General features: G+C 43.5%; 1 protein-coding gene across 1 annotated transcript in view; it reads left to right on the top strand.

Annotated features, from left to right (window-relative positions):
* Positions 1-3,635: 3,635 nt before the first annotated feature.
* The window catches only part of MYO1C (myosin IC), a 59,385-nt gene continuing 35,669 nt past the window's right edge, over positions 3,636-27,351 (top strand). Inside the window, exon 1 of the mRNA XM_072882323.1 lies at positions 3,636-3,775. The gene's annotated coding sequence lies outside the window, so the exon portion shown is untranslated. The remainder of the gene's footprint in view (positions 3,776-27,351) is intronic.

Raw genomic sequence — 27,351 nt, 5'->3', positions numbered from 1 at the left:
CACGCTATGTTCCTCTCTTCCCTCTTCTATTTTGCTCTTTCTTTTGTATATATTTTTTTTTCTTCAGGCTCTTTCTACTTTCTTTATCCTTTTCTTTTTTTCCTCTTGTTCTCACTTACTTGTAGCCCATTTTCAGAAGTGTTTCTGCACATAATTCTGGTATCTGCGTCACAGAAATCATTCCAGTTAAACAGCCCTCACATCCTAGACTACTAATCTTTGTAATTTCTCTGTGTAGGAAGAGTAGATAAGATAGGCTAGGTATTGCTCCATATTACTGAGTAGGGCAGTTTTGTTTGGGGAAGTGACAGTGATGTTTTTTTTAAATGTGATAAAATCTCTTTTTCAGTAGAACCCTATATTGGGAAGTAAGTGGTCAAGGAAACAATTGTTGGACTGGAACAATCTTGTCTATAACAGCTAAGGGAAGTATAAGAATAATTCCAGATAAGAAACACAGAACAGCGACAGGCCATTTCTTCTCAGTTACTGAACAGAATGGTGTTCTCTGTATCTGCTCTTGAATGGCCAGGTACTTTTTAATCGTAACAGCTAGGTAGTTTTTTTGACAAGTGGTATCATCTGGAATTGGTTTGCAGTAGAGCTGAAAATTCAAATTTGGCTATTCCGAGAAGATAGAAGGAATTGTCCCCTAAGAGCAAGTTTTAAAATACCTGATACTTAGACTGATCTTTTTTTTCTCCAGTCACTGGCAGGATATCTGCATCTGTTGGAGGGTGTATGGGGGGTCATAGATCTAGATACTGCATTAATGGGTGGCATGGCTGTAGTAAAGCTCTGTAATTGCACTTAAATCAGTGCTCATCAGGTTGTTTTGCTCATATTCATAGTAGGGATTTTTGTGCAGTAACGTGCAAGTTGATTTCCTTTGTCATGATTAGTTAGCTACTCAAGGATTCAATTAATAATGATTTAGTTCTGCAGTAATTTGTAGAACTTCCTGTAGTTACCATGGGAGCAATTGGTATTTTCTATTGCTCTATCTCTAAACCAAGTGTCTTGGAGGCAAAGATGAAGAATGTTTTCTACATAAAATCCTTGGTAGATTTGTAAAGTCTACCATATGATTGTTTCGTGCCAATACCTATGAAACGGCATCCGCAGCGACTTGACTTTTCTAAGTCCGCTGGGACTGAAATGGAACATCAACAAAGTTTGCGGCAATAAACATGAATATAAATTTAGGCTTCTTGGAACCGTCTTGACACATTGTAACTAGTGGAAACTAGTCTTGAACTTAATTGTTTCAGCTCACACCTACACTTAGCATAAATACAGAGGCTCATCTCTTCCTCTCAAAACAGGGCTCTGAACCAAAGATTGCAGTTAGTCAAGGTCTTCTCCCAGACTACTTGGGGAGTTCTGCTGCTGTGCTTTGAAATCGGAACTACCCGTAAAGAACAGAGAGATTTACTAACTTACCTTGGAAAAATGGAACTGCAAATTGAATGTATTCCTACAGGAGAAATCATCCGCGTGGTTAGTCGCAATGGAGAACACAAGACTGTAAGCCTGACTTTTATTGTTCTCTTTTCCCTTCTTGTAGTGTTGGTTACACGATAACCAGCTTAGCCACCATTGTTCTGAACTGAGAAGTGCTAGTGCAAAAATAGGAGGCTTCTGCAAGACTAGTTGGTCATTGGGGTGACTGAAGCTGTGTTGCGAACAGTTTTCTCTCACTAGGATGAAATTAGTAGCAATGAATGTTAATAAGTGACTGGGAGTTTAGAAAATGATTAAAGTGTGTTTCCTGTAGAAATACTTCAGTGTACCAAAGTTGGCATGACTTCCAGTTGACGTTTGGCCTGGCCGTATTCATTCTATCGGAATTCTGGAAGCACTTTCAAACTGCAAAGGGAGGGAAACGGCTTTGAAAAGAGTATTTTGATCCTCTTCAATATTGATTGTTCATGTTGTCACTGGATTCATGCCCTGAATGTTATAAGAAGGTTCACACATCAAAGATTCAGTGGTAGGGGAACATATTATCGGGCTGTTATGAATATCTCGAGGAACTGAGTATTCTGTTACTTGTGACTTTATTGACCTGGGTTCAGGGTCTGTATGTAAGCGAATGGAAAATCCAGGAGCTGATTATTTCTGGTTTGACACGGTAGATGTAAATAGTTAAGAAAGACACAGTACTTTTCTAAGAATAATTTTAGTTTTCAGTACTTGGAATGAATGACCCTTCTGTGTGTTTTGCTTCAGAATATTTTCTAACTGGATCTGTTTACTTTTTAATTAAAGGAGGCTAAAGAGAAGGAACAATGTAAAAACTTTTTCAAATCCTCCTTATGTTTAAATGTACCTAAATGCGACTGTGAATTTATCTCTCTCTGTCATATATACTTAGAAACTGTTTAATGTATCTTCAGTTCTGGTAGCAGATTGCTCTGGGCAGAGCCATCGTGTACTGAAGTACACATCTGTGCATGTTGCTCCAGTTTCCTAGCATTGTCTTTCTAGTAAGTAATCTGAAACTCGATCTGAAAATTAGCTAAGATGTTTGCTGTGTGCATTACACAATCGTTAGGTAGAGTCATTTCGCTTGAGAAAAACCTGAGAGCTCTGCCTTGTCAGAAGAGGAGACAGGGGCAATTCTGGTATTCTTTGTTTTCCAGTAAATGGTCCGGGAATGTTACTGGCTTATTTGTAGTGACAGCAGAGGACACTGGCTGGACTGAACTGTCTTTCCCAGAGGGAACTGTTGCTTTAAACCTTATCCTGAATAGCATGTGCCAGGATCCTGGGGGAGAGACATCAGAGGGAGAAAAGCTATTAGTTCAGCTTTCTAAAAAGTTTTAAATACTCATTAACAGTCCATAAAACTGTAATTTGCTACTTTGAGAACTGTATTTGTCAAGTACTGTTGGTGTGGCAGGAACAGCCAGAGAAAAGTGTTTTCTGATGTAGCGTGCTTTAATACGAACAGGAGCTTCCACTTGAAGATACTCTGAACTGCTGCAGGAATGGAAAGTGCAGATCTTTACTGTTCCAGCTCCCTATGCTTCAGTCTGTTAGAATGAAATCATACGCAGAATTCCCTGTGGATCCTGGCTAGACTGCCTCCCGTGTTTCACATGTATGTGAGACGAACCAAGACGCGCGTTGCCGCGCAGCGTGGTTACCTGAGTTCCCTCTGGCTTTGGGCAATCGCTCCAGAGCGAACTTCACCCTTCGTCCTTCTCGCAAAGATACGCTTTTTGGTGATTCCCACAAACAGGCGTCGGTGGGGAGGGGATGGTAAAATTATCATCGGCCTCCGCGGTTTATCTCTTGCGCGCCTGGAGGAGACAGGTGCGTCTGTGCTTCTGGGCAACAGGAACGCGAACCGATTCGGTGGAGAGGCTTATCAGCAGGATGCTGCTGTCCCGAACAATGCAATCAGGGCGAGCGGGTTCCTGCCTCCAGCGCCGTGCGCTCCGGGACGGGCGGAGGGGCCGAGGAGGGGTCACGGGGCTGCGGGGCCCAGCGCTCCCACCCTCCGGGCTGCGCGGCGCCGAGGCGGGCGGGGGGGGGGGGGGGGGGTGAAGGCTGCCGGGCTCCGCGGCCGCGGCCCGCCCCGCCGAGCTGACGGCAGGTGAGGGCGGAGGCAGGGCCGCGGCCTCGCCGCCCGCACTCCGCATGCCCGGCGCTCGGACATGCTCACTAGCGGCGCGGCGCGGGCTCCCGTGGGCAGTCGGCGCCGAGGCGCTCGCGGAGCCGCCGCAGGGCCCCGAGCCGCGCGTCCCGGGGGGGGCGCGGAGCGCAGGTGAGCGGGGCGGGGAGCGGGGGGCGAGCGGCGTGCCCGCGGAGGGCCGGGCCGCAGCCCGGCGGAGGGGTGACGGCGGCCGCGATCCGCCGCCCCGTGCTCGCCGAAAGGCGCCGGGGCTCGGGCACATGGCCGCGGGCTGCCGGGAGCACGCTGCCGGCTCCGGGGGCTGCGCCGGGAGGTGCAGAGGGGAGCCGGGGGCGGCACCGGACGGCGCCCCGGAGAGGGCGGACAGCCGCGGCTCGGCCGCTCCCCTTAAGGCAGCGACCTTCCCGGAAACTCTTAAGATTTCCACGGTAGAAACAAATGACCCTTTCACGGCAGCCGGCATCCTGGCGGCGGCACGGCATGTCCCCGGCCGCCCGGCGGAGTCCCTCCCCTCCCCTTCCGTAACGTTGCTAAATACGCTCCGGCAACGCTTCCCTGATTGCACCCCAAATGCAGCGAGCTCCCCGCCGGGCTCCTGCCTGGGACGGGGTGCCGCCTGCCGAGGCTGGCGTGGGGAGCCGGAGCGGGAGTGAGAACGGGTGTGGCTGGGCGTGGGGGCAAGAGAAAGGCAGCTCCTGAGCTGAAACGTGGCCGGTGTGCCAGGGAGGTCCTGCCTTAATCTTCTGAAGAATGGCTTTCTGCACATACCTAACTTGTTTTCTGCATTCTCCTCCTGTTGTGCGCTTACTGGTGATATGTCCTGCTGCGCACAGCGCTTACATTTGTGCTGGAATAATTCTTCCTCGTTTGCCAGTGCTTGCACAGGTGCCTAAAAGCACTTCACGAAGAAAGCTCGGTGTTTTTAGTCCTCTCTTAAAAGCGGAGATGTTGTCAAACACCATAACTTCTCCAGCTTAGACCACAGGTCTGTGTCCCCGCTAAGACTCGAGGGTCCCCATCTGTTGTGCTACTTTCTATGCCAGTTTTTCTCTTTTCTAATGTACCTGGAGTGAATTGCTTTAAGTGACAGTGATTTATGGAAGGAACCTGACTCTGCGCTGAATGAATGTCTCATTCTAGTAACTTGAACTTTCCAAGTAAGCCAGCTCGATGTGCATCCTCATGTTTGGGGGGATTACAGAAGAAAAATGATTCTGAGATACAATACAGAGATTATTCTGGTATTTATTCTTTCTACGACTGTTGCTTGAAGTGGAAGGCTTCTCCAGAACTACTTGTAGAGGGCAGCTGCCTAGTTTAAGAAAGTGACAAACAAGAAAATTTGCTTGGTTGGTGGGACAAGCCATGAAAGCAGAACCACATCTTAGAGTTACTGGGAAGAAAGGCATTTTTCTTTCATCTCCTTTTGGAGCAATAGACAATTACCAGTTGTCAGCACCTTTTCAAAACTCTTTTAGAAACTGCCTGAGGCTTACAGAACTGATGAGTTCTTAATTTCTACAGTAGGCTCTGGTATAGCAGCCACTGTCATAACACTTAAGGATTTTCAGTTTTGATACTGGATATAATCCTGTGTTTTAGGGAGGGCTAGTGTAAATATAAATCTTGTCTTCTATTCTGCCTGGCAGGGACCAGTGGAGTGCTAGCCTGTACGCATGCTATCCTAATTTATCATGTCATAAAGGATAGATTTTAAAAAAAAAAAAAAAAAAGTCTGAATCATAATATACTAAGGGAGAGGTCGCATGTGACTCAAGATCCAGAGTGTGCAATTTCTTTTGTCTTTTGCATAATTAATAGCAAAGAAACTTGTGGTTTACGATGCGCCCTCAGAATTTATAATATCTATAAGAGAAATCATATAGATCCCGACAAAATCATTCAAGCCAGGTAGAAGTTTTTTGTTTTTTTTTTTAATTTGATCTAAGCCCACTGGAGGAAGGACAGTAAAAAAACTGGGGGCGAAGGAAGCTTAATAACAGATTAAATATGGTGTTTTTTTCTACAAATAAGCTCAAACTCTGTGGATGCCTTTATGCAAAGGTAAGGTGGTATTAGTCTTGTTCCAGTAGTGTTCAGACATTTGGGATTTTTCTGTTGTTTGTAGTGTCATGTTGCTTATAGGACCTAGCCTTACTGTGTCGGGAACTGCGTGCTTTCTAGGAACTGTACAAATTCCTTTACCCCTGTCTGCAGACAAGTCTGCACCAAATGCAGGAGAAACAAACCGCGGCAGCTGGCCCCAGTCACAGAGCAAGGTATGAACCATAGCTCCTGTGCGTTTCAGTCCGCTGCCCCCTCCCTCGGCCGACCGCTCTCACCTGGCAGCTTTGAATAGTTCCAGCATGCAAAACGTTGAGGATCACTGGGCTAGAGCACTTTGCCTCCCAGTTTGAAGGAGTAACTGGTGAGGACTGTTCACAGGGTGCTTTCAAATAGCTAATGCCTTCTGTAGGACAAGTTTATATTTGGGAAAATGCAATGTATTACTGGTGCTGCAGAAAAGGAGGTGGAGAGAACTTAAAGTACGGGGGATTTTCCTAAGGATGGTGTGTCCTACTGCCCTTTGTAAGTGATGCAAATGTAACTAAATCACCTGTCCTTTCAAACAAGCTGAAGAACCGTTTATAAAGGCATATTTGTATGTTTCTAAAATGTTGCTGTAGGGAAAACCATTTGTATGGTGCTTTGGCTTACCTGTACTGATGGCAGTCAAATGCGGTTAACTTTTCAGAACTGATCCAAATTAAAACTGAATAGGCAAAACAAACAGGTAATTTGTCTGGAGCAGTTTCCCAGCTCAGCTCATTGTGTGAGCACGTGAACATCGCCGCCTGCACAAAATACGATGGCATGGGAAGAAATGGCTGGGATCAGGTGGGGACCGCTCCCTTGGTAGCAGCAGTGCTTTGTACTGGCGCAAAGCGATTGCAATCATAGCATGTGTTTGTCTTCCGTCAGGGGTTTTACTGTGTTATATACTGCTTTACTGCTTTATAACCAACTTGTGAGTGATGTGGTTGGCTTTGACGAAGATTACTGTTCCTGACTTCGATAGAAAGCATACATCTAATCTTCTATCACCTTTTCTAGTGGATGAGGTTTGCATGGGTTGTCTGTAACACAGTTCTCTTTCTGCCCGGAGGGAGCCACTTTTAACGTGCCTCTGTCCCGACTGAATGATCTCTCCACTGGAAAACATCCTGCTATGTACTTTGTGCCCTCCTCTGCATACTTTACTCCTTGTTGATGCATTAGTGGGGTAGGTGGCCAGCTCTTCCCGGAAAGCATTAATAAATATGTGAGCAAGCAGTATAAGCAAATGTGAAAGGCTAACAAAGCTTGTTATGACAGAAGGTTCTGAGTGGACGATCTCAAGTAATTTGTTGCAACTGAGTCATGTTCTGTGGGGGTGGAAGGTTTAGTATTCTTTAAAGCCCTGCCCTGCATTATTTAAATACCCTTAAATAAGGAGCAGCAGGGCCAGTACCTTTTCTGTTTAATATATATCTTCAATGCAGTCTGTCCTATATTAAATTCCTGTAGTGGAAGGCAATAAAGGTTAGTATTTAGAACTCCTGTGGCATTCATGCATGCATGGATAGCTCTCCCTGGCAGATTTTTTTTCTTTAGGAAAGCACTTGGTCACATGTGAATGACCAGCTAGCTGTTCTTCACTGGGATACTTGCAGCCCTTTAACCGGTACGTCGACCTTGGTCCAGTTTGGCCACCGCCCTTCCTGTAATTCAGTTCAGCAGCTGATAATAAATGGACATAGATTTTTAGCCCTTGGCAGTACCTTTGGAGTACTAGAGTGTTTGCCTTCTAGGCTGTGAGGTCCTGGCGCTGGACGATACAGCAGCCTGCAGTTACTGGGAAGTTTTGTAACCAAAGAGGCAGTGTAATTGTTGGTGGCAAAGAATGTTATGTCAAAATGCGTTCTCATTTTTGCCAGGAAATGGATAGTCTATGAATGACAAAAAAATCCTCCATCCATGCTGTCCCAAACAAATTTTTTTTTTTTTTCCCTTCATAAAAGAGCTTTCTAAAGTCACTGCTAGGCAAAAAGATGCAGGTGCACAAAAAGACAATTACAGTGGCATTCAGCCTGCTCTTTGGATGCTGACTGGACCTCACAAGCTATAGCTGCTTTAAAAGGCTGTGCCTTTAAATTACAATTTCAGTAATTTCTTTTGGAGGCACTTTTCTGGTAAAAGTTTACCATGGATGTTTGACTCTATTTCCTTGTAGTGTTCTTACATCTGACCAGAGATTTCACCCTTACAAAAGGTAATACAGAAATGTGGTCCTAATCTTTGAGACAGTGTGTACTCATAGCTGGAGAACAGCCTTTGTAGCGGTTTTAAGACTTGAGGGAAACCGTCGCGTCTTAGCAGCTGAGGTTGCATTTCATTAGTTAGAGTGATCTGTGGTGCCTTATGCCAGCTGACAATCACCAGGTGTATTTGGCCATTTTACTAATGAAAAAGAGGATTATTGAAGGAGCTGTAATTCAACTGGAGACCACCATTTGTCAGAGGATTTTGGTGAGCTTACATTTGCTTTTTTTTTTTCTTCATTACCATATACTCAATATTTTATGGTTGTCTTTACGTCTGTTTTCATTACCACCAGCTGCCTGGTCTAGATGGGATATTCCTGTCCAAGAAAGAATGATCTTTACTTCAGAATTATAATGACAAACTGAGAACAGCAAAGAGGGTAAACTCAGCTCTCTCGCTGTGCTTATCGTTCATGGCCAAAGGGTTCAGTTAAGTCAATGTCCAGTTATATAATAAAGAGACAGTGATCTGTTTAGCTTTTTAGAAAATTAAATTCCACTGAAACAGTATAACTGGAACCATAGAAGTAGGAGGAAAACTATTTTCCATTCTAAAGTATGTCGTTGTATAGTGTTGCGAGTTGGGTTTTTTAAACTTGCTAACAGTAACTAATAGCTTCTACATTATACAGCCCCACACTGAGTCATTGTTTACTCAGGGAAATGACTTTCAACAGCCAGACTTGTTTGCTAACTTTAATAACTAAAATACGCAGTTCCACACATTATAAGGCAGCACACTATAATCAACGTTTTTTAAAAACAAAAACTGATACATATTTGCAATGCTACACGATGTTGCATTATAAGTAGTATTGCTGCAATTCAGGTTTTGATATGCGGCAGAGGCTGATGTGTCCAGTGGTGCAGTTTTGAGAAGAGGAAAGATTATTGCACAAAATTATTGGGTTTTTTCTCCTAGAGTTTTATTGAACTTTCCAAATTAGAGACCAGAAAGCCTTGTTCTCTGTCCACACATCATCTTGTTTTAAATAACAGGTTGTCTTATACACTTAGGATTTTGGAGTCTGTCAGAATTACCTCTTCTGCATCTTGGGAGGGAAAGCCACACCTTTGCACCAGGAAGCCAGGAATTCGCTTTCTGACAGAACTGGAACTTAGACAGCAAAACAGATGTTTCTTTTACCTTATTTTAAGTGAGCGCTGAAGTTCAGTTGCAAGCAGTTTTCTGCCTTTCTTGGCTGTTTATCTGCTGTTTTGTGTTAGCACATTATTTTCTCACAGATGTTACAGGTAGCTTTCCTACCTACCCATTACGTCTATTAAGATTATAACAACAACCAGGGTTTGTACACCTGATTGTTTTTTGGTGTACTGAACAATGTCAAGTGCACACAATGCGATATAACAGGGTTTCTCCATCAGTTTGTTCATGCGGGAATGAAGTGGGGGCAGCTAAGCGTGCCTGACTGGCATGTGAAGGGACGGTGTGGGAAGAGGGTTTGGACTGTTGAAATGTAACTTTTGAAGATATTTCAGATCTTCCTTTTGAATTTAGGCATTTCTGAATTTTGTGGTCAGTTGTTTTTCCTTTTCCTTCAGAGCTACTAAGTACCACGTAATTAGAAAAATATCGCAACTTGGAAGAGAAGATTCAGAGCAGTATGACTGCTGGAAAAGTATAGTAATGTATAATGAAGAACTGCTTTTATATCTGTTGCACCTTTCCAAAAACAACAAACAAAAAAAAGTACCTATCACATTTCTCAAGTAAACCAAACACTGCATTTTGAATAGTGTATTCAAACTGTATATTTTTGATTTCTCCTAAAGTCACAAGCTTTTTTGTCCACAATTTTGTTTGAAAATAGAAAGGAAAACTTAAGGTCTTGTGTGAAAATGAGGGCAAATACAAAATATGTGACTTCCAAAATCCCCATTTTATTTGTGCATGGAGTTGTTGCTCTTAAATTTGGGGGAGGGGGATCAAAAGCAAGTTCTGCAGAGAAGTACAGAGTGTGTTTTGTGTGCCTGATTGTAGCGCTCTGTGGGAATGCAGATGATTTTTAACTTTAATCTTGCTGATCTTCTGTCCAGAAAGCTGGTGGATAGGAACTGGGAACAGCAGCTTATGGAGCCGTTAGCAAAGCTAGAACATCTATATTTGTTTAAACAAGCATGGTGGGATTTGCATCACCCCTAAACTTTATAAAAGCATTACTCTGAAACTCTGATTTTTACCATCTCAGAATTTCTCATGTTTTACTTTTGTACTTCCATTAACACAATTAACTACAGTGCTATGAGAGTCCTAGCAGGATTTGGAGTGACTGAGAGAGCCAGCATGTTTTCTTGGGCTAAAATCGTGCTGTTAGGACTGCAGGATGTCTGTATGGAAGCTAGCTTGTTTCTGGTCAGCTAGGGTGTAGAAGGAGAAGTCAAAGCATGGATGCACGTATTAAGGTGAGACGCTGTTTATTGGATAGGGAATTTACCTATTCATAACCTTAAGGGGATTTGAGTATTACGTGCTGGCTGAAGGGGTGGGAGTCTGAAAGAAAACTAGAGGCCGAAAAACGTGTGGGAGGCCAGAAAGAAAAATGGAAGCTGAAAAGGGGTGGGAGACCAATAAGAAAAGCAGAGACCGAAAAGGAGTGGGAGGCCACAATGGTGTGGGAGGTCAGCAAGAAAAGTAGAGGCCAAGAAGAAGGGGAGGCTGGAAAAGTTTGAGGGGGATAAAAAGGCGTGGGAGGCAGAAAAGGCTGGGAGGCCAAAATAAGCCTGTGTCAGATCCGACCAGCCTTATTTTGCTCTCCTTTTTGTTTCTGCATCCTCCTGAAGTAGTAGATCCACAGACTATTTAGCTGAAGAAAATTAAAGCTCAGCCTTATGAAATAATGTAGGGACAAATGCCTATTATTTTGGCTCTCTTATTATTTCAGCTGATCCTTAGTTTCAGCACTTAGAATTTTGGTTTCCAGCAGAAAGCATTTCTTTAGATTGTTTGAAGTCTTGGTTGTTACAGAAGTACAGATGAGAAGTAGTGCTGCCTGTCAGTTAGATGTTGGCTACCTTAAAATACTGTCCTTTAAGATCACCAAAAAGATGTCTCCTCAATTCAGAGAAGAAACAGTGCTCTCATGACTGCTGATGCAGGGATTGGAGAAAGCTAGGAGCAATTTGGGATAATAGGGATAATTTATGCACTTTTATGAGGTATTTCTAGAACAGGTGTGTTAAGAGTCCCTAGAACATTTAAGAAAAACGTGATGATGTAATGATACGAGCACAGTATCTTTTCTTTTTGCCCGATATAATTAAAGAATACACGGGTTGATGGTTATGGGCCATTTATATATTTGGGTAAAGCTTTCAGACATTATTTGTCTCAAGTATAAACTAATCTGATTTGAGATAATTGTGTCCTGATACAAGGAAGAAGTATAAAGGAAAGGAGAGCAAAACAATAAAGAAAAAAAAAGAGCCAAAGATGAGCAGCTTTTCCTGGAGATTAGCGTAGACAGTGACCACCTTGAAACCTTCCTCTGCTGTGTCGGTGAGAGCTACCAGAGCAGCGGGTGTCCAGTGCTGAGAGCCTGGCAGGTGGTGAGTGTTGGGAGTGAGGGCTTCTCTGCCGCGCTGGCAGCTTGGTCATGAGGGCACCATGTGAAGAGGAAATGTTGCAAGGAACGTGAAGTCTGTATGCAAAAAACTTGCAGAGCAAAAGGGGATGTTTGATGTCTCTCTCTCTTTAAACTGAAACCTGATCGGTTGCCAAGTGTCTGTTTCTGCTCTGATGATTCCGCGTCTAGGTGGGGAGATAGGGGAGCTCCTTCCAACCTTAAGCCTTGGAATATATTTACCTGGCAACTGCTGCTATCCAAACCACTTTCTCAGCTCAGCTTGCAATGGGAGGAAAATTCCTCAAAGTGGTTCCGTGTAGGATGAGAATGTGAACTATGTCCAGGCTGAAGTCCATGGAACTCAAAAGCTGCACTCATGTAACTGTTTACTTTTTTTTCTAGAGGCTTCAGTTAAGTTGGGTATTTGTCATCAAATGCATTTTTGCCTGAAATATTAATTGTCTGCCGTCAGAAATAGGTAGCCTCTGTGAAAGGATCACATTGCCACCTGAGTGGAAATGGGGATGGGAAGAAAATCAGCGTCGCTTCAGGTTGAGCGCATGTGTCCAGAAAGAAATATTTTCTGAGCATTGTACAAGCAAGCTATTACTTTACAGGGAAAAGTGCTGTTGTGACAAATCTTGCTTTTTGTTTTGTATAGGCTGGAAAGGTAAATTCTGGTATAAAGGTCCAAAAGCAGCTGTCAGCTTGGTACCTGGCTTTCTGTTTTGAGGAGTGAATTTCTCTGGCTAATCTCTCTAGTACTGTGCTGAACTCTCGAAAGGGCTTTTCAGGCCATACTTTCACTGGCCCCAAACTAAATTATCTTAATTGCAAACCACTTATCTGAACTGATGGTTAGCCCATACAAATGTGACACAGTGCTCGTTAGAGTAGAAAATCAATCAGTGTTTAGTGTGGGCTGGATTGAGATTTTCGGACTGATAGGGAATGGGAAGGTTCATTTGGGTCAGTAACTGGCATAGTGATGAGTGTGTGAAGTGAGCTTCCCCCCTCCCACCCTCCTCCGTGCCTGCAAGCAGAGTCCAGCATCAGCAGCCGTCATTTCTAAGGCACCTGCCAAAAAGTCAGTTGTTCACAATCCTGTTGAATAGCAGACCCGTGTATTAGCTAGGCATCTTTCTGCTGGCAAATCTGGTGTGACATATATACCTGCATGCGTCGTTAGGTAATTTTATATTGTTGATTTCCTGATTGTGGAACACTACAGCTGACAGTCCGTAGCCTCTAGTGTCACTCCTGGCCTTGTCCTGGAGGCTGCTAGTGGTGATAATATACATGCATTACTTCTCAAGGTTTTAAACATCTGGAGGCACATATATGTGTAAGGGGTAGGGGATGAGGCAAGCAGCCAGAGAGTCTTAAAGCTTCATCCACGTCACTCTCAATGAAATGCCCTTTCTTTACTCGCCGGCCAGGAGGATGTATTCCCCCAGTATCTAAGATAAGCTTATACTGACATGAGGTTTTATTTAAATTGGTTTTGCTGTAGTTCTCCAATCCCTGCCTTGTACCTGCACCAGCATCCATTTGACCCTTTGGTGAATGAATTGAAACAAAATTTGGAGAACAATAATAAAGGGAAAAAAGTTTTCTGTTTGCTTAGTTCCCTGAACCATCTCACCACAGAGCTGAACAGATACTGGCCCCAGTACAGAGGAGAGAGAGGGCCAGGACAAACACAGCTGGGGACAGGGGATGGACTGCAACATGGTAGGTCCTACACTGCATCAGGTGTGTAGGTCAACTTACAGCAGCCTGGGACGGCACCCTGGCACCTCGGAGGACACTTTCTGTGCTCTTTTCACCTTGGAGAAGTGTCTGTAATGTAATGCTGTGGGAACGATGGCTTGTGTAGCTGTTCTCTTCTTATCCTACTGTTTTTTCATCCTTGAAGTCAGTGGTAGTGAGGAGAAGTTTGAGTTTTCTAGAAGGTTCTGCAGTTGTACTGGGGGACTTTTGTGCCCTGGTGTGTGGGCTGATTGGCACTAAAACCTCCCAGCCTGTGGATGTGGAGCTAGGCCAGCTGTTTGGAACATAAATGGTAATTAGTTGTCTTCTAAATGTTGGCTTTATTAAGATTTACAAATAGAATACACTATCTCCACTTCTTGTAACGGGGATTCCCAAGCTATAATACCTATTATAGCTCCTAAGCAGTGCAGTAACCAGCTGCCCATGGAGAGCCTGTGTTGCTGTTGCCCATTAACACGTATCAGATCAGGAATCAGATCTGATCAGGTATCAGATCAGGAATACAGCAGCACTGATAAATGCTGGTACAGACAGCCAGGGTAAACACACTTAGACATTGAGTCAAGAGCAGCTGGTGTCTGTTCTGCCTCTTCCCTAAGCAGCACACTGAGTAGCCGCTGTTCAAAGCGGGGAGCATAGCCCAAGTCAGAGGGGTCCAGCTGGGCACTGGTGTCTGGTGTGTTTTGCTCTCTCTGGAGCAGATACACCTCTGCCGCTCCGCAGAGCATTGCCGTTTGTGGAAGGAGGTTGGGAGAGCCAGTGCGATGGGGGCCTGGAGGGAGGACACCCTGCCCAGCTGAGGATGCAGGGATGCCCACGTTTGCACTGCTCTTCAACAGATCTAAAGGTTCAAAGGACTTCTGGGCCCTGGGCGACCCTGGGCGAGGTGTATGTGTGGGGTAGTAGGACAGGGTTACTGTGTTGTGGTATCTGAGCATGACGTTGTGATCGACCCAGGCAGAAAGGGTAAGGGAGAAGGAATTCATTTTGCTGCCAAAACCTTTCGTGCGAGAGGTTGGATCTGGATGTCTGCCCTTTCTGGGCATACATGCAGGTTCCTGCAATTTGTAGCTGCTATTGCTGTCACCACCAGTAGTGGCACCCAAGTAAACAAAATTTGGGAACGCCATCCTGCAATAGAAACTTCAAGAGGCTATTTCTAGATGGAATTGAAGCTCCATGTGATTTAGTGGACTGTAGCCTCATTGTGAGGGTGGAAAGCAACCAAAAGTTGTTTGAACTGGAATTCTTTAGAGTATTGTTGCTAACACAGTAGTGGGCAGCTGGATTAAACTATTTTGGAGCTTTACTCCTTTTTGATACCATACTAGCACTCTTGTTAAAGAGGCTTCATAACAAGCTAAAAAAGCTTGGCAATTTCTAGTGCAAGCCCATATTTTTAGATGTTCTATTGATTTTCCCCCCCTGCCCTGAAAAGAGATATTCTGGCAAAAGGCAATTAAAGAAACAACTTTAAAATGTGTGTACTAAACACAAAGGTTATCACCCAGCAGGCAAGCTGGAGCAGCAGAGGCAGTAATGGGTTAGCACTTGGATTAGTGAATTTTGGAATAGTGGGGTTCAGCTTTGCAGGGAAAGGTAGTACCTGCATGTAGCTACTCCTGTGACCCATCAGCTGTTCCAGCAATTCTCCAGAACGTGGAATTTGTCAGATCACCAGACAAGCCTGTGCTGCCTATCACAGACACCAGGAATCCTGAGAATGTGAAGGATTCTCAAATTCCAGTTCTGTGTGCTTGCCCTTCCCCTCCTCCTCTAGGGGCTAGTGGAAGCAGGAAGGGAGGTCAGGCTTGAAATACAAAGTCAAAGAGGAGGAATTTGTGAATATATAGCAGATAACGCCCATCACTCACTGTACTTTGCCACTCCCCCCCCCGCCCCCATTGTGGAAAGTGTGATTAAAGTCAGCCGCTCCGCCCTGACTGTCTGAACCATACATACATGCACAAATGCCAGATTCTCTTCATTCCAGGCTGCTGACTTCAAGAAGGACTTGCTCTGACAAGCTGGAAATGAGGTCTGGCAGCTTCGTCTGCAAGTCGGAGGCTTTATCTCTCTTAGACGCTCTTCCTAACATTTCCCACAAATACTGTTCTGCTGGTAGGAGCTGTTGTATACACAGGACGCCATCAGGCACTTATGAATAAAGCCTTACGTTGTGTAACGCTCCTTAGAACAGGCCAGGAAAACTTCATAGAGCAATTGGCATCAGGCCCATAGGAGAGCTTGCTCTCCTTGTGCTTCAGCCTCATTATTTGGGAGTGGTAGGGAGAGTCAGCTCAGCCTTTTCATTCTTTTGTTCCCCTACCAAGAGCTGGTGTTCTTTCCTTCACAAAACTTCTCTGTCCAGCCTTCATCTCCCACTTTGACTATTTCCATCAGCTGATGATGCATTCATCTCCAGCTTCCACAGCATATTCTCTGCGGTTCATCTCTTCAGCCTCTCTCTTTCCTCTCTGACCTGAACTCCCACCTGGGTATCCCTTCACTTCTTCCCCACTTCACCATGGCATGCACAAGTTGTTTGACTTCTAGGATCGATCGTTCTGGCTCCACCAGCAACTTCTGTTTCCCTGATCTTGCCTCCTAGCATTATTGCTTCGCTGCTGCTTCTGCTCAGTGAAGGATGCCAACTGTGTCCACCTGTTAGGGGTTTTTTGCACGCACTTTTAAGCTGTCTGCTTATGCTGCATGTGCAGTCTTTCACTTAGAGTATTTATACTCCCTGACCTATCTCAATCAGTTGATGAACTCAGCCTTCAATAAATGCTTTCCTGGAGTGAAACCTATTTGAGAGATGTAATAATAGTTCTAGAGAGCATCTGTGCCAGTAATTGCAAGACGGCCAAGCTCTTCTTTGGATGTTGTTTTTATTTCAAAATTAGTATTAGAGCAGGTATATTTTTACATTCATATAATATTTAACACGTGAAATTGAGATACTGCATCAAGCTTAAAGTTAAGGCATACACCCTGATATAAAAATTTTATCATAAATCAAATTTAAGTAGTCATTATGGTTGTGATGTGATTTCTGCTTGAAAGGGTATCTTTGAGGTCATCATCACATTGCTTCAGAAGCAGCTTGCCAGTGTTATTTCAGGTTGTGGAGGGTGTGTACATGTATATATTTCCTAAAAACCGTAAGACCTACCAGTATCAAATGTCTGCCCAGTACTTCACAGATTTCACTGTTAGTAGACAAAACTTTTTTTTTTTTTGGTCTGATTTTTGAGGGAGGGCTGTTCTCACAGGGGCTGTGGCCTTGACTTATGGCCATATAACTAACCCTGTTGAGCAGCAAAGGGATCCTACTAGTCTCAGCTCCAAATCTTCCCTCCTGACCACGGGACTGTGCTTTCTGGACATTGTGTGAAAAAGACTGGTGAAAAAAACCCCTCTCATTTCCCCTTATCTAGCTTAATATGTGCAAAGAGCATGCAGCTCTGAAGCAGCGATAGAAGAGAATTAGAATCAGTGTTGTAGTGAGGATTTTGAACAAGAAGCCGGCATGAAGTACCCATAGCATTTAACCTCTGTGTTTTATTCATCCTGGAGCAAGTGTAATTTAAAGTGACACCTCTATAATTGATGAAGTATCTTTTTACCATTTGTTTAATTACCAGTTTCAAGGTCTAGAAAGCAGCGGATCAATAATTTACAGTGATGAACTTCCCTGTGTCCCTCTGTTTTTCTAGTTCAGCCATACAAACAATAGCTCCTGAAACAAACCCTCAAGTTTTGATGCTTTTCTTTTTCTTTAGGTGATTTAAAAGAGCTTAACCTTTTTTCCTGCCACAGGTGTACTCCAACACAACTGAAGCTGATGGCAGAGCTCCCACTGACCTCAGTGAAGCAGGGTTAATCTAGGCTTGCCATGCACACTGTATCAGCTCTCACCTTTTTGCAGCCTCCTCTCATTATTGTAGAGTGGCTAAGCTGGGCTCATGTTGTTGCTACAATAGCAGATGATGCTGCCCTGGCAATATCTGAGAGCTGTTAGAACAGAAAATTTAAGCAAAGGAACCAAAGCTGCTGCCTGCATTTTGTATGTATTTCTTACATTATAGTCTTTGATAGCATCTACTGATTTTCTATGGGAGATACCTATTCTTGAGACTCTTGGACCCTTCTTTCAGGTTAGAGCTCAGATTCCCTCATGGCCCTGGATCTCTCACTTTCCCCAAGGGGACCTAGAGAATCTATGCTTGTCAAATCCGAGGAAAGAAAGTGTTTACTTCCCAGTGGGATGAGACTTCTGACAGTTCCTGTTGTCATCCTGGCTGCCATGGACAGTAGGGTTTGCTCAGACAGCATCAGAACAAAAGATCAAAACATATCTAACTTCCAATGAGCTCTCCAAATCCATGCATTTCTAGCAGGGTGTGGCCTTATGCGGAAAGGACTCCCACCTACGCACTGGTAGCCTCAAGGCAGAAGGATGCCTTTCACTTTTTTGAGGATGTGCCCATTATCCGCATCAGCACAAGTGGATGCTTCCCCTTTCCTCTCTCTTATTCTTAGGGGTGCTGGTCCTCATCTTCTTATGGAGAACAGAACGCTGTGGGACAGTTGGTATTTCTGTTAATGTCACAACTGTCACAACCAGCTGGTTATACCCAAGTAACAGGAGCTATGGGAATTCCTTCAGGATCTCTTGTTTGAGTTGGAGATCACAGCCCAGAAGAAGTTTTTGTTTATATGGGAGATGTAAAGGGTCAATAGGAAGATTGCTGGGCCTGCCTGTGACTACCTATTTTGTCTGTCTCAGCAGGATTTATGCAGTTTTTCAACCACCCAGTGTAGGACTATAAGTAAATCAGAGAAAGAAAGGATTTGGACCTAGCCACCGCTGGGGAATCAATGTTTCCATTCACTGCATAGGCCTATGTTTATCCAGATGTGGAACATGCATTCCTGAGAACCACAAAGGAATGGGCTCCTTGATTATTCTTTAGTGTGTATTTTGTCTTTGTTTTTGATTAAATCTATGTTCCTGATAATGCAGAAAGTCTTGAAAATGCTATGAGCAGGATAGTGTAGTTCTCCTGAGTGAGCAGGGAGTTGAAACCAAGTCTTGGAGGTGAGATATTCCTTACGCTTCAAAGGGTGCTTACTAAGTTGTAAGCAAATTATTTCCTCCCCCCCCAACATCAATGTGATTACTTCTTCTTTTACTTTTAAAAATCTTGATTTAATGTAGTTTTGATTAAATAGGAGTATCCATTTTTAAAATGTTGGAAAGCAATATTCTGGATTGTTTGATGAGTGCAAGCTAATGCCGGTGGATGTGGGATGTCCTTCTGAAATGATGTCTGTATTTTCCAGGCATCCTGGAATACTTTTGCCAACACGATGGCAACTCATCATTCCCTGTTTACTGTTGATACATCTATTTTAGGATAAAAATGTTTGCAATTCACGAGAACATTGAAGACTTTGTTCGCTGTGGGATCTTTGGGTACTGTCAGGCTGGTCAGGAGGAGATTACCTCAGACGATACCCTTCATCTGGTGGCTTTTACCCTCCTTTTCAGAAGCAACAGAATAGGCAGGGTAAAGGGAAGCAGTTCAGACGTCAGCCAGCTGCAATATCATCTGCCCACATGCTCCTCTTGGTTGCCAGGCCTCAAGTCTGACATGCTGCCAGATAGCCAGTCTGCACGCTGTGTGTCTACTTTTCTTTCGTCTGCTTTTGGAAACTGCTTAGGCCGTTTCTTTTAGCATAATCTGGAATTTCTACAGATCATTGGATTTTCTTATTTTGGGATCATGATCTAGTTTTACTCCAGACTGTTGTTGAAACTCTTTCCTTAAACTTTTCATAGGGGACTTATGCCGTCACAATAATGTAAAATGCTCTTTGTTCCTTTACAAAGAAGGGTTTGAAAGAAGTTCAATACCATATGTGTTCCTAATAGTTTTATTAGAACTTATTTATAACTTTTCACTGTCCCAAAATAACTGCCTGCCTTAGGCCAACAAAGTCAGTTTGTGACAGAAGAAAAAAAGTGGTGGAAGTACAAATTGTGCCTGTAAACTCTACACTTACAAATCATCAAATTAAAAACTACTTTGCTTGTTTGAATGTCTAAAGCAGTGAATGTGCCCTTTTTCTGGGCTCACCGAACTTGGCTCCACTTGGTAGTTTGTAGTTTGCTTACAGCATTGCTAAGTTTGCATTAAAAAAGAGTCACACCCAGAAGGAAAATAAGAACTCGTTTCTCCCAGGTATCACCCGCTGCTGGCCTCGGAATGAAATGTCGCAAGAATACCTGCAGATTGGCGTGTTGGGTTTTTTCCTTAAGGAACCTATAGACATTACATGGAACAAACCTGTGACAGGTGCCATTATACCAATATGAAATGTTGCTCATAGCAACATTTCCCTAAATTTGGGATGCAAATTATACTGGTATATATATCTTTATGCTACTATAAACTTTCCATACTAGGGATTTTGTTATTACACTATCAGGAGTGCGGAGTAGGAGTAGTTGTTGGGGCATCACTCATGTCAAGCTATTTTATAAAAAAACCCCAGAATTTCAGGAAACATATTCCATATGTGATCTGCTCTCCTGTGCTTTTCAGGAAAGCTTTAGCCATTTGGCCTTTTATTTTTCTGACATTGAAGCTTGAATATATTAATATAATCTAGATATTACCAGTGCTCCAGTCTCCACATGGCAGAAAAGTTCATGACTTTGACAGCAAACTAGGAGTTCAACAATAGCTTTATTCAGACTACGAAAAGGAAAAGTTTCACCTTAACTAAAAGAAACAATTTCATTTGTCCATTTTGGAGGGAAGTATTTCCTTTTTAAACTATTTTTCACAGTACCAAATGGTCTGGGTTTGGGTGTGGTTTGTTTTAATGCAGAACTGCATTGATGAAGGTTGTCAGTGAAAAGAAAAAAGGACAGCATAGGACAAGTCAGTCAAGTTTAGTTGTTTCCTATAAAGCAGTCTGATATAGTAGATAAATCTGTTGTTTGGATTCCTGTAAAATGATATGTGTTGACACAATTAGATAGCCTTCAGATAGCCTTCCCTTGGTTTCAGATTTAACCCACTAAAGAAAATAAAGCAGCTTAAACTTACTGTTTTGGTGTCAGCAGTTCTAAACAGACAGTTCCTATATTTAGAGAAGAATTTTACAATTATCATTGGTGGCATGGGGGAAACTTGGGATCCTATCAATATAACATTAGTAGGGATGGTTGATCTCTACTTCCAGACTCCTAGTCTCATACCTGCGATTCTTCTAACTTTTTAGAGCCAAGACAAATATCTTATTTCTCCTGGAGCAGACTTTTTGAAACTGAACAAACAACTTACTGACTACGTCCTTTGGCTTGGCATGAAAAATAAGTAGAGAAGACAACAGCGTTAGGGTTCAGGCTTAAAGTTGAGACTTCGTACTGACTTAAATGAACAGGGAGCTAGTTCCGAAAACGTTGTTTTTTTCCAAAATTAATTAACTTTCAGATACCAGTGACCACAAGCAATACCAACACGGGCCATCTTTCTGAATTGCTTTATAATTGTTATGGAGCAGTTGTTACATGAGAAAAGAGGCATAAGGGTGTTTAATATAAATGCTTTCTTGCAGTTGGTTTTAAGAGTCACAGCCACTTATGTTTACTGGTTCTGAAAAAAACCTGCCTGTTGCCTGCACTTGTTTTGCCCCTCACTGTGCAGGCAAGAATGTGAAGTATTTAACTGGGCAAAAATTAAAGGTCAGTTTAAAAATCTTCAGAAATCAAGATGTCCCTAAAGATTTGAGTCAAATATGAAACACCCTCTTGGGACAGAATTGCTATATGCCCTGAAAAGCTTAACACACCCTTAAGCACACACCCTTTTCTGGCCAGGTAGTATGGGGACGAGGGCAAGGTATGAGCAACTGGTGAAGGATGTACCTGAGAGCCTGGGTACACTGGAGCAATCCTCTGGAACAGTATAGGGGATTGTAAATCTCAGCCGTGTTCTCATCTGGACTGTGAAGCTCCTGATGCTGTGATGTAGAAGAGTGCTTCTGCTGTCAAAACTCTGTCTTGCTGTCTCATCAATGAGTCTTTCATAAGGGTAGCCTGGCTTGCTTTTTTTTAAGGCTCTCAGCCTAGCTTTGCTGTGGCAAACTGACCGTTTCAGCTCAAGGAGGTCTTACCAGCTAACAGGTTGATAATCTTGGCTGGGATTTGGCCTCAAGTTCCTCTAGAAGTGCTGCAACTCTGCAGGGACTGCATTTGTAGACAGAAGAGAGAGAGGATGTAGCATGGCTACAGATACAAAATTATTTGTGTATTTTGTCACAAGCATCTATTGCTGTCAGAAAAAAAGTCTGGGTGATAAACCTCTCTAGGAATGTATATTGTACTCCTTTCCATGGCAGCTATGGGACTGTGTCAGACTGTGTTTGCTCAGCAAGCTTCTCTGCACTGGGAGCCGAGAGCTTCTGGCCTTATCCAAAGACAAAGCAGAGATGGGAAGATACCCCTCACTGGGGATCACGGGGAAATGTTCCAGTTACATCACTTTATCCAAACGAGGACTTTGTGAGCATTGTTGTAGGAACTCCCTTTCATTTGTATAAGAAGAAGGAAAATCTGTCTTTAACCGGGCTTGCAGGTTTTGTGTCTGCTGCAGTGATAGTAAAAACGGTGCATTGGAGCTGCAATTACAGCTCCAGACCGAAGTCAGTTTGACAGTTTTGCGGAGACGTATGCAGCTTGTTGTAGCTATATGCAACTGTTTGCTGCTGAAACTGTTGGCCTGCAAGACATTAATGCATACAATTATGCGGCAATGCTTTCAGAATTAAGTTAAATGGCTCCTTTCCACGGGTGCCCAACATCTTTATGGTTTAAAACAAACTGAGTAAGAGAAAGCTGTCCAGTTCACAAACACAGCAGCGAACCGTTGTGCCCCATGGATCTACTGCCCGGGAAGGGCAGTTAGGGGAGCTGTCAGCCTTCCTTCTGCATTAGCACTGGCCATGTCATGCTTTAGGACGCGGCTGTGTCTTTTCCTGCCCTTTCCGTATCAGCGATGTGCTCAGCCTTCCTTTGCAGGTGCTATTTTGTAGATTTAAAGGTCTATTCTGTCTGTCTTTTTCCTCCCATGAAGAAAAGCAAGGGCACGATAGAAAAAGGACATAGCAGCTCTCAGGTGTTCATTTAGTTTTCTATTTTGGGCTGTGGGAGAGGCCCCTCTCTACTTGGGAGAGAAGAGTCACAGGTTAAATGCTGTCCATCTCTATGGAGGGGAACCTTAGGTTACTGCATGCTGCCTTCCTCGGTTTCAATACAGGCTGGGGGATGATGTGGTCGAGAGCAGCCCTGCGGAAAAGGACTTGGGGGTACTGATGGACGAAAAGCTGGACATGAGCCGGCAATGTGCGCTCGCAGCCCAGAAGGCCAACCGTATCCTGGGCTGCATGAAAAGCAGCGTGGGCAGCAGGTCGAGGGAGGGGATTCTGCCACTCTGCTCTGCTCTGCTCTGGTGAGACCCCCCCTGCAGTGCTGCCTCCAGCTCTGGGGTCCCCAGCACAAGAAGGACATGGAGCTGTTGGAGCAGGTCCAGAGGAGGCCACGAAAATGATGCGAGGGCTGGAGCACCTCTCCTGTGAGGACAGGCGGAGAGAGTTGGGGTTGTTCAGCCTGGAGAAGAGAAGGCTGCGGGGAGACCTTCTAGCAGCCTTCCAGTACTTAAAGGGGGCCTACAGGAAAGATGGGGACAGACTTTTTAGCAAGGCCTGTTGTGACAGGACAAGGAGCAATGGTTTTAAACTAAGGGAGGGCAGATTTAGACCGGATTTAAGAAAGAAATTTTTTACAATGAGGATGGTGAGGCACTGGAGCAGGTTGCCCAGAGAGGTGGTGGAGGCCCCATCCCTGGGAACATTCAAGCTCAGGTTGGACGGGGCTCTGAGCAACCTGATCCAGTTAAAGATGTCCCTGCTCTTGCAGGGGGGTTGGACTAGATGACCTGTAAAGGTCCCTTCCAACCCAAAGCATTCTGTGATTCCTGGAGAAGGCATAGTGATGTGTGAAGAGCCCTGCTCTGCCAGTTGTGTCCCTCCTCAGTACTCTTGTGTGTTCTTCTTTTCCAGACTGCGAACAGTTTAGTGCTGATCTGGCCTTATATAGTAATTTCCTATTATTAGAAACATTTCCTTGGGATCTTGCTCAGGGAGTAGCAGAGGGAAATCCTGTTTCCTTCATCTAACATGCAGGCAAAGCACCAGTGTTCACTCTTTCCTTATCTAGTGTCGATAGAAAAAGAAGGTTTTGTTATGATATGCTTTCCAGTCTTAATCCCTTTCTAACGCTAAGCCTCTTTTCAGAAATGCAGGAAAAGAAATTTTAAGGAATAGGAACTGTCAGCCACCAATGTGAGCTGTAAAGTTTTGTCTACAGCCTGTAAGTTCTGCCTGTTCTTTCTCAGCCATGTTTTTCTCTCTCGGATTTAGTCATCCTAATGCTTTGGAAAACCGATTCTCTTTTTCATGTTGGCTTGTGTGAAAAATAGTATGATAGGAAGGATGTTTCACCTGAGTCTGCCAGGGTATCGACAGAAAGCTAGTGGCTGTGTTAAAAAAGAGGAACAACTAAGGAGGGAGAAGTTTTTGTTTTGTGTGCAATGAGAACGTGTTTTTAAAGGAGAGATTGGTCACTGAAAGCACAGAGATATACACAGGCTTTGAACACTTAATTTTTCCTGTGAAAACATTTTTTCCCCTTAAAAGGAAGATGTAGGTCCTGCCACTGGGAGTGACTGTTTAAAAAGTCAGTTGGGAGGAATGCACATCAGCTGAACTGAGTCAGGCTGTTTGTATTAACAGCTCTGTCAAAACGGCTCTTCTTGTTCTTGCCACAGGCTCTGCAGGGGAGCTGCTTAAAGTGATTGTATCAAAGTAAGGGCAAAGCAATCCAACTGAATTAACTGTTGTTTTTAAACTCTTTGCTATTGAAGTTAGTTCAACAATTACTGTTGGATTCAGAATGGGCAGAGTGTGTTTGTAAAATCAGCCGAAGAGGCGACTGTCTTGCAGTCCTGTGAAACAACCAACAGAGCCGTAACACAGGGCAGAGCGAGAGTAGGCACATGCATGAGACAAACTGGCATCATATTAAGGGCATCTGGTAAGTATAAAGTGGGACTTTGTTCTGATGGTCCCTGTCAAAGCCAGTCATCCATTTCTGTTTCACTGGTTCAGCAGAGAGCAACAACAAGGAAAACTTATCTTAATTTGTTAGATTAACCCAGTTTCGGTTTTCACGCACGTCATAGACCCAGAATTATTGTGTGTGTGCGGGAGCCATAACTAAGTACGAGTGCTGCATATGTGCTTTTTAATCTGCCGTGTCTCAAACGCATCTATCATGAGAGATATCGAAACAGTGAATAGCGCTTACAGAGAAAGTGTAGGAGTCCAAGGAGAGGTATGCCTCTCCATCTTCATTTTTTGCAATATTCTTTTTTTTTTTTAATATTCTTGTTTATTTGTGAAAGACTGAGCTTGGGAAGGAAAGAAGTTTAGTGTTCTCACTGTCGAAGCTTTCTTGAAACAAACAAAACCAGTATTGACAGTTTTAGGCATTACAAAGCATAAATTAGAATCCAAAATAATAATGTAAATATTCTTTGTCTTCTGGTTTTTGAACCCTTTTGGCCACACCTAACATTTTTAAGCTTTTGTCTATAATCGTGCACACACATTCACACGGAATCAGAGAATTCCGAGAACTCGTGATGTCATGAAGTTTGCCATAAAATTAAAGAACTTTACCATCTTGAGACACCTTTTGAGTGAGTATAATGGGCTTTTGATTTAACCATTATAGGTCTGCAGTTTCATAACTGACCAGGAATGTTGTGTCTCGAGGGACTGATGTCCTCTGTGCAGGCTTCTGTTCCTAACTACTTGTTTGGGGGACAGCTGGCTACTCTGCGTGGGGAAAGAGGAGATGCATGAATACAAACAAAAAGAGGGTAGAAAACAGACAATTCTTAGCAGAGCTAATGGTATGGGGAAGAGGTTCTGCCTCGTTATCAAGCCTGTTACAATATTTAGTGTTGGTTCTTTGGCAGGGCATTGATTTATCCAGTTACCGTGCAGTCAAATGTTCATCCTCTGCTGGAATAGGGCTTTTGTCCTAAGCAATGCGCCAAGTGTCCTTCAGAACCTCCAGTTTCTGCTGTAGGGTGTCTTAGGAATGCGAGGCATTTTAATCAGTTTTAGATGAGTATAGTCTGGACAGCAGGACACATGTGACAGGTTAAAGAAATTTCTATTTTTTAGGACGTTCCTCTGACCTGCAAGAGGAAGGGCTCTTGAATTCCTGGTCTGTTTAGGGTGGTTTGTTTCCCATGGTATCTTTGCCAAGTGCTTTCTAATTATGGAATGTGTGTTATTCTGTAGTTCTTTTGCAAGGCAGAAATAATGAATATTATAAAAATCCAGAAAAAATATATGCATTGATAGATGAACTTGACATCTTTTGGTTTTGGAATAATGTAGATGTGATCCACATTGATTTTTGAACAGCATAACCCCAAGCCAGCATCTCTTACATCCAGATTTATAGTGTGCAGTGGAATCTGCACTGCAGAGGGGAGGACAGGTTTGCTGATGCTGGTTTCATGGGGCCAAACTCTTTTTTTTTTTTTTTTTCCTTTTCTTTTTTTTTTTCTTTTTTTTTTTTTTCAGTAGAGCCACTGCTTGCCGGGTGTAGCTTAGCAAGTCACGCACTGCTCTGTGAGCCTGTCGGAGCAGGGCTGACAGGAAAGGTTTCCAGTCCCCTTGCTTTGAATGTGAAATTGTATGCAGGGAATCAGCTGCTTATCAGCAACGAGCAGAGCAATCCCAGTGCTCTAATCCAGGGTTTATATGAGTCACTTCTAACTGGTGAGGCCTGGAAAACTTGATTCATACCTCTGCCTGTAGTTGCCTGTAGTAGTGACACAGACCTAGCCAGCCATCCTCAGCAGAAATCACAGACAAGGGTTGGGCTCTGTTGCTGAAAAGGAAGAGCCTGGTTTTATCACCTTAATACTCCGTGATCAAGATCTTTTAAATCAAAATTATGTTGGTTATCTCTGCTTTCCAATTATTGTTTCTTTTCCTCCTAATTTAAGTTGACCCACAGGCAGGAGTGTTTTCTTTGCCAACAAGAGTTGGGCAGTAGTTGGCTACAGAAAAAAACGTTTTGAGTAAAGGTCTTCCCAGTAAATAAATAAATAAAAGGTTTCTCCTGCATAAAAAAGCCAAGGGAAATAGGTAAAAAATGTACTTCTGAATATTGGGCTCTTGTATATTCTCCTCTTATGTGGCATTTTCAGTGATGAGATGTGTTCTGAGAACTGTTAGAAGGTATAAACTCGGGGAAAGGTGAAGTTGTTAATGCAAAGGTAACTCTGTGCTAATACATAACTTAAAATTGTAACATGAGTTTTATTGACTCTGTTATCTGGCTGCAACTAGACTGATTTGAGAAATTATGATGGAGAACTGACATTCTCTTCCTGAAGAATTAAAGCCACCAAGCTACAGCTCTAATTACACTTGGAAAACTCCTGGCTCAGGGCTTGCTGTTGTGATTCAGTAATGGCTAATGTGGCTCAGTTTGGGAAATGTAGCTTAGATTACCTTTGGTCTTACGTGTGCTCCTGCACTGAGCAGGGCTTTGGAGTATTGTCTATTTCTTTCAATGCTCTAAAATAGACCAATGCTAACCCACCTCTGAAATGTGTCCTGAGGCTGCCTCCGTTAATAATTCACCTAACTCCTCAGTTGGTTGACGATAAGAAGTGAATACAAATCATGCCAAATAGTTGTGCAAGAATTGAGAGGTACTACGAATAATTTTCAAAATGGAATCTAATGAGAGCAGAACAGCTGGTGGCACCACAGCTCTCTTCAGAAGCGTTATTCAAGCTTCATCACGAATCCTTGT

Source organism: Ciconia boyciana, chromosome 17, assembly GCF_034638445.1.
Source record: "Ciconia boyciana chromosome 17, ASM3463844v1, whole genome shotgun sequence".
NCBI classification, from domain to species: Eukaryota; Metazoa; Chordata; class Aves; order Ciconiiformes; family Ciconiidae; genus Ciconia; species Ciconia boyciana.
The sequence above is the reverse complement of the archived record's forward strand: the minus strand, read 5'-3'. Positions and strand labels throughout refer to the sequence as shown.